The sequence below is a fragment of the Mirounga leonina genome, unplaced genomic scaffold (assembly GCF_011800145.1).
Source record: "Mirounga leonina isolate KUSES-001 unplaced genomic scaffold, KU_Mleo_1.0 Mir_180, whole genome shotgun sequence".
In the NCBI taxonomy this organism is placed as follows: Eukaryota; Metazoa; Chordata; class Mammalia; order Carnivora; family Phocidae; genus Mirounga; species Mirounga leonina.
Window position 1 is genome coordinate 20,928,568 of NW_023270469.1, and position 6,447 is coordinate 20,935,014.

The following is a 6,447-nucleotide window of genomic DNA, read 5'->3' on the forward strand; positions in this document are numbered from 1 at the left end:
TTGACAGGGCCAAATACAATGCCTGGATTACAGAAAGTACTGAATATTTGATGGATGAGTTAGTTCTGACATCTTCCCTAGAGACTTGTGTAGCACTAAGTATCTGTAGGCTGAATTCAGAAGAATTTCATTAGGATACTGAAAAATTACTGGTTTTGGATTACTATCAAGGATGTTTTTTCTAAGAGTCCAATATCTGTTAAAGTCCCTATATGTTCATTAATTTGGGGCAGATTGTTATCTTTCAGTTTTACACATCATTAAAATGAAATGGTATTTGAAATACAGTGTTTTGACTGAAGTAAAAAGTGAGGATCTGACCAAGGTAGAAAATTTAATAAGGGTAAAATTATATCGTGATGCCTTCCGATGGATTGGTGAATTTGACCTGGTGCCTTATTCTCTGATACAGAAATGGGTCATGCTGTTTTTATTTCAAATACATTATATTATAGGACTTTCTCCATAGGATAAATTTTTTTCACTATTCTTTTGATGTAACTGGTTTGAAGATTTAAATTCTAAATATGCATAACTGTAAAACTTCTGTGAGTTAAAATGATCCTTTAGAAAAACCATAAAGCAATGTTTACATATAATAGCTTCAAAATATTTGTGTTGAAAAGCTGTCACTTCTGTACAAAATAACCCTGGACTCATGCAAATCATCTCAGCTTTAAAATACGAAATACTTTTACAAAAGAAATGATAGGGTTTCAGAGAAAGCACAGGTTGGTTTTTAAAGTATAGAAAGGTTGCAGATAATCAGAGACCCTTCTGAAATGGAATTTTCATGTATACTCACTGAATTTGTAGAAAAGCATTCCAAAAAGACAACAAGTACTTCAAAGCAAGTGGCAGGTTTGAAAATTTTGCTAACTTTCCTTTATCTATTTTCACTTTTCCCAGAACATATGTTTTGCAATAGTTTTATTAGCAAGTGGAGAAGACACCACTGTCCAAAATCTGTGGTGTGATTAGCATTATTGAATGGCAGGTTTTGTGTTACTCATGTTTATTTTATGCCTTCCCAAACCATCTGCTTCCTTGTGGTATGTCTTATTCAGATAATGAGAAACAGTGACAGTAGAGGTGTATAATTCCACTGCAATTCTAATGGTTCCTGACATTTTGGGTTTGGGTTTCTATTTTTCTGAATGTCCTAGGCAAAACTGAAAAACATGGTCACTGCTTAAGAAACAAAACCTAGAAATAATTCACTCATTCATTTGACTCAAATTTAATGAGTATTTACTCAGAGCCAGGTACCAAACAAGAACGTGTGGTTACTTATACCTATGTATAAGACACTATTTACATCCATAACAATCTAGTAAGGGAGAGAGACAGACAAAGTGTAGTGTCATAAGGGCTAAGGTAGAGTTGGATAAAACTATGATGGCATGGAAAGAAGAAGTGGAAGTGTTCATTCCAAGAATGCACTGGAGTCTTAAAGCATTTAATTACAAGTATAAGGAGTAAAAAAGCTGCCAGGGAGTATTTCGGATCAAAGCACCTACATTGACCATGGTATCCATAGAAATGTGAAAGAGTTTGCTGTTGAGAAATTTTAATTACTTTGGTTTGGCTGGAATACAGGGTATCATGGGAAAACATAAGAGAAAGAGACTTTGCAACCTGGTAACGATTACTAGTACATACCGAGCCTTCAGTACATGCTGTGTGCTGTGCACTTTCTCTCATTTAAACCCTCCAACAAATTAGAAGACTGAAACAATGGTACTATTTTCCTTATTTTACAGATTAGAAAGCTGAGTTTCAGAGAGTTTCAGTGGCATATTGATTTAGACAATATCCACTCCAACGGGGTAATTCTGGAGCAATTAATAATGGGGCTATTTATAGAGCTGTAGACATGGTTTAAACCAGTGGTTCTCCAAGTGTTGTCTCTAGACCAACATTTACAGCATCACTTGAGAATTTGCTAGAAATGCAAATTCTCAGGGCCAATCCTGGCACTACTAAATCCAAAACTCTGGGGGCGGGGCCAGCAATCTCTGCTCTGACAAGTCCTCCAGGTGAGTCTGATGCAGGCTATAGTTTGAGAACCACAGGTCTAGGGAAGCGACAGTAGACGGTGCAGTGCTGTGAGGTTAGAAACACAGGGGGAGATGAGATGTTATCATTCTGAGGTCTGAAAGAAGAGAAGGCAGTTGTTAGAACCAGATACTGTTAAATCTTCCTGAAATGGCCTCTTGCTTAAAATCTTACTGTGGTTTCCATGACATATTTTTTTTTCCTTGTTGATTTCTGAAAATAAATCGCAGGTTTCATGGATTCAGTAAACAGAGACCTGGGTTTGGTTATCAATTTGGCATGTGACCAGCCATGCAATCTTAGAAAACCACCTTAAAGTCCCTAAGCCTATATTTGTTTCATTTGTTAAATTAGTTTAATATTAGTGTCCACCTCATAGAATTTTTATAAAATTGAAATGATTTAATATTGAGAAGAAAATATAGAATAGCCCATGTTAAATATGTTATATGTTACCTGTTACTCGTGATACTTTGTTATTACTGTTATCATTATTATTCTTCCTTCTCTGTTTTTTCCAGGGTTATCCTTCCTTTTCTGACATTTTACTTGAATTTATTTTTCCCTTTTGTTGATTCTTGTCTCTTCATTGTACATATATACCCTAGGCTATCTTTAATATCAATTTTATAATAACTCTCAATTTATATCTTTGGCCCCATCTATCCTTTAATTTCTAAAATTATATATCTAATAGTCCACTACTAGATAGCTCGTACTGCTCATAACACACACAACATCAAAACAAATAAAATCAAACAAGCAACCAACAACAGATAAATAATAATAAGAAGAATCACCATTCATTTACCCTGCCACCTGTGACAGAAATCTGGGAAGCTTCTTAGATTCCTTCCTCTGCCTACAAAAACTCATCTACAGATTTTAACAAATAAGTCCTGTTGATTTTCATAAATTATAAACTCTTTTGACATCTTCATTCCTGGAGCCTAACTTGTTAACTCAGCTGGATTAACACAAAAGCTTTAAACATCTTTTTCCTTGAAATACATCACACATTTCCAACCCTTCTTCATCCTCTACCCCACTTAGCAGAGTGCTCTTTCTCAAACCAGAACAAAAAATAAACAATAAACCCAAAAAACAAATTAAGACCATATAAATTCCCGACTTAAATCTCTTTTAGGATCCACATTGCTTATAGAATACATCCATAGCTGTTTAACTTGACATAAAGGGTCACTGTCTGACTCCTACCTACTCTTATATGAGGGTTGCATGGTGTAGTGGTTGAGAGTGGGACTTTATGGAGTCATATTGCCTGGGCTTAAAATATGCCTTCACCTCTTCTTGCCTGTCACCTTGGGCATGTAGGACAGGCACCTTCTGTTTATCCCTCCTGACCCACACCATACCCTTTACGTGCTCTTTGCCAAGGAAGGTGATATGTCTGACCTCATCAGTTAGTTATCCTGTCCTGTGGTACCACTTGGATTTGGCCACTGAAAGCCATCATCAGGAACTGTGGTGTAGCCACAGAGGGTTCCCTTCCTGCTGAGTTGCCAAAGGTTGATAGTGCCTGTCTACTGAAGGTTACATCTGCTGTAATAAAAACCTCTCGAGTTTGCTTTTTATGGGTTTTGATAACTTCCTTCTCTTGTATGATAGTGTCCTCCCCTATGTGACCAGTCCCTCCTCAGTCTGGGTAACTGGGGTCTGGCTTTTTCTTGAATTCTGGCTGGTAACTGAGTTTCTGCCTTAGAACAATGCTTATAACAACTTCCCCCAACTGAATGATCCATTTTGTTTTTGCTATACATCTATTGCACTACATTCCTTACTCTGAATCCCAGTTCCTTGAAGTTCATGATTCAGGATGATTCAGGTCCTGTCTGAAGAGACTGCTACCAAGTTGTGTTATGGGTTTCCACCATGTAACTGTTTGTGGATGATTCCATGGTGGATGGTTCAGTAGTCAGGTAAGACTCTGGGGGCTTTCAGGGTCTGGAGCTGGGGAAGAGGGAATTATTTCCTATCCAACCCCCTGGGGGGTTGTCAAATGTAAGGCCAAGAAGGCAAGGGGTCAGTATCACAGCTATTAAGTAGCTGGATTGAACTGTTAGGGAGCCTCATGACAAAGCAATGGTTTGGTCTCAAGGTTCCCACTCTTAATTGTCTGAAGTATTCCAATGTCACCCAGTCAAGTTGTTGGATTGAGACATCTTCATCCCTGGATGATTTTTTTCTTTTAATCAATCGTTAGAATTTTTTTTTTTATTTTTTAAAAATGGTTCTGACTATATATAGGTATTTTCCCCCTGAGCTCTCCTGGAGGAGGCTAGGGTTTTATTGTCAGTGTTTTCTCTTTTTTCTTCCATCCAATCAATGCCTTCATCATCTTCCCAAGAGAATTTTGGAATTATGAGACTCACCCCATTGCACCTTGATCAAAAATCTATTCTAGGGGCACCTGGGTGGCTCAGTCGTTGGGCGTCTGCCTTCGGCTCGGGTCATGATCCGGGGTTCTGGGATCGAGCCCCGCATCAGGCTCCCTGCTCAGTGGGAAGCCTGCTTCTCCCTCTTCTACTCCCCCTGCTTGTGTTTCCTCTCTCGCTGTGTCCCTCTCTGTCAAATAAATAAATAAAATAAATAAATAAAATCTTTAAAAAAAATCTATTCTATTTTCTGCAGATTTATGTCCAGGCCCTTTTCATATACTCTATATCATTTAATCTCAAAAAAATACCTGTGAAATTTCTATCACCAGTATCCCTGTTTTGCAAATAATGAAAGAGACACTCAATCGCTTCTCAGCCTTTTGGCTAAGATCAAGTGTAATAAAAGAGACACTCAGAAAGCTTAGGATGTTTTTCCATAGTCACAGAATAGGCCAATGGCAGAGAGAGAATTTTGAATTTTCTCTATATTTTCTGTTAAAGGCAAAAGGTATTTTAATATTGCACTTTTGTTTAAAGTATGATTGTTTAATATGAAGGTAGGCTAAAATATTTCAAACTAGTAAGTAGCTTTACATTTCAAAAATAAAATCTAAAATCATCCAGCTCAAGCATATCATATAGTAAAGGATGTGACTTCCTTGTGTTTAATATACTGCATTTCTTGTTCATTTATGGAGTTTGGAGTTCATAAAGAATGATCCAATGTGTTATTTTTTATAAGTTAGATTTGCATGCCTCATGTTGTATGTTGTTCCTAACTCCAATTTCTTCTGGTCAGCTCTCTGCCCTGTACTGGGCTAGGCAACCATGGGGAAAATGTCTTTGGTACTTTCTCTCCAAGAGTAAATAGCTAAATGATAAATATTTTTAAGGAGTGGAACTTCATTTCTGGTAGATCTGGCTCATTCTAGAAGACTAAGATTCTTTTTAAGTCTCCACACCTAAGATGCCAGTTCTTCTTTTTAAAGTAGAGATCTATCCTGAAACCTCTTTAGCTAATTTTTTTTTTTTTTGGCTCCAAGTATTTTCCCTAACTATGAAAAAATTTCATTACAGAAATGGATGTTTCCTGCCATGATTCAGGATGATTCAGGTCCTGTTCTGAAGAGACTGCTACCAAGTTGTGTTATGGGTTTCCACCATGTAACTGTTTGTGGATGATTCCATGGTGGATGGTTCAGTAGTCAGGTAAGACTCTGGGGGCTGTCAGGGTCTGGAGTTGGGGAAGAGGGAGTTATTTCCTATCCTCAACAACATTATATCTTTCCCAGAAAAAATAGACATAGCTCAGATCCAAACTAAATCCATCCAACCAAACATTAACTTTCCATATTCTTTATCATGTGAGTCAGTTGTCCTGTTTTTCTGTTACATATATTTATAAATATTCTCTTCATTTGTTCTTTCTCTGAACCTATAATTTATTTGTCTCTTCCATTTTAATAATAACAAGAACAGGTATTTTTTTTTTTTTTTAACCCTGAGCCCTAGTAGCTTCTGCCTTATTCCTTTGCTTTGTTGACTGCCAACTTCTTGAGAGCATAGTTGAAAACTTGGTCTTTCTGCTTCCTTTCATGTGAATCATGCTCCATATAGCTTGTGTTTCTCAATACCCTACTAGAGTCCCTCTGAATCTATTCCTCAGTGCAGACACTCCGCACCTGGAGCTCCTTGAATGTCCAGCCCACAACAGGGTCAACCCTGTATGTGAGGGACACATTGCCCTAAGTGGGGCAGTGAGAGTGTCATACTCATCTGGACTTAGTGGGATCCAGAGGGATCTGGACTTTGTTATGACAATAGTTTCAGTCTTCCCTTTTGTGTTGTAATGCATTTCTGACAACAAAAGATCCTGCTGGAAGAACTGTAAAAATTTGAGCTCTGGGATCTGAGCTACATGGATTCTGCTATCTTCATTCATTTCTTGTATCTTGTATTTGTCATATCATGTATTTTTCCTGAAGCACAA

The 6,447-nt window shown here is 37.4% G+C and overlaps 1 non-coding gene across 1 annotated transcript; it reads left to right on the forward strand.

The window, feature by feature from the left end:
* Window positions 1–4,821: 4,821 nt before the first annotated feature.
* LOC118023890 lies at window positions 4,822–5,007 on the forward strand. Its single transcript, XR_004682920.1, has one exon. It is a non-coding gene; the product is annotated as a U2 spliceosomal RNA (small nuclear RNA).
* The last annotated feature ends 1,440 nt before the right edge of the window (window positions 5,008–6,447 follow it).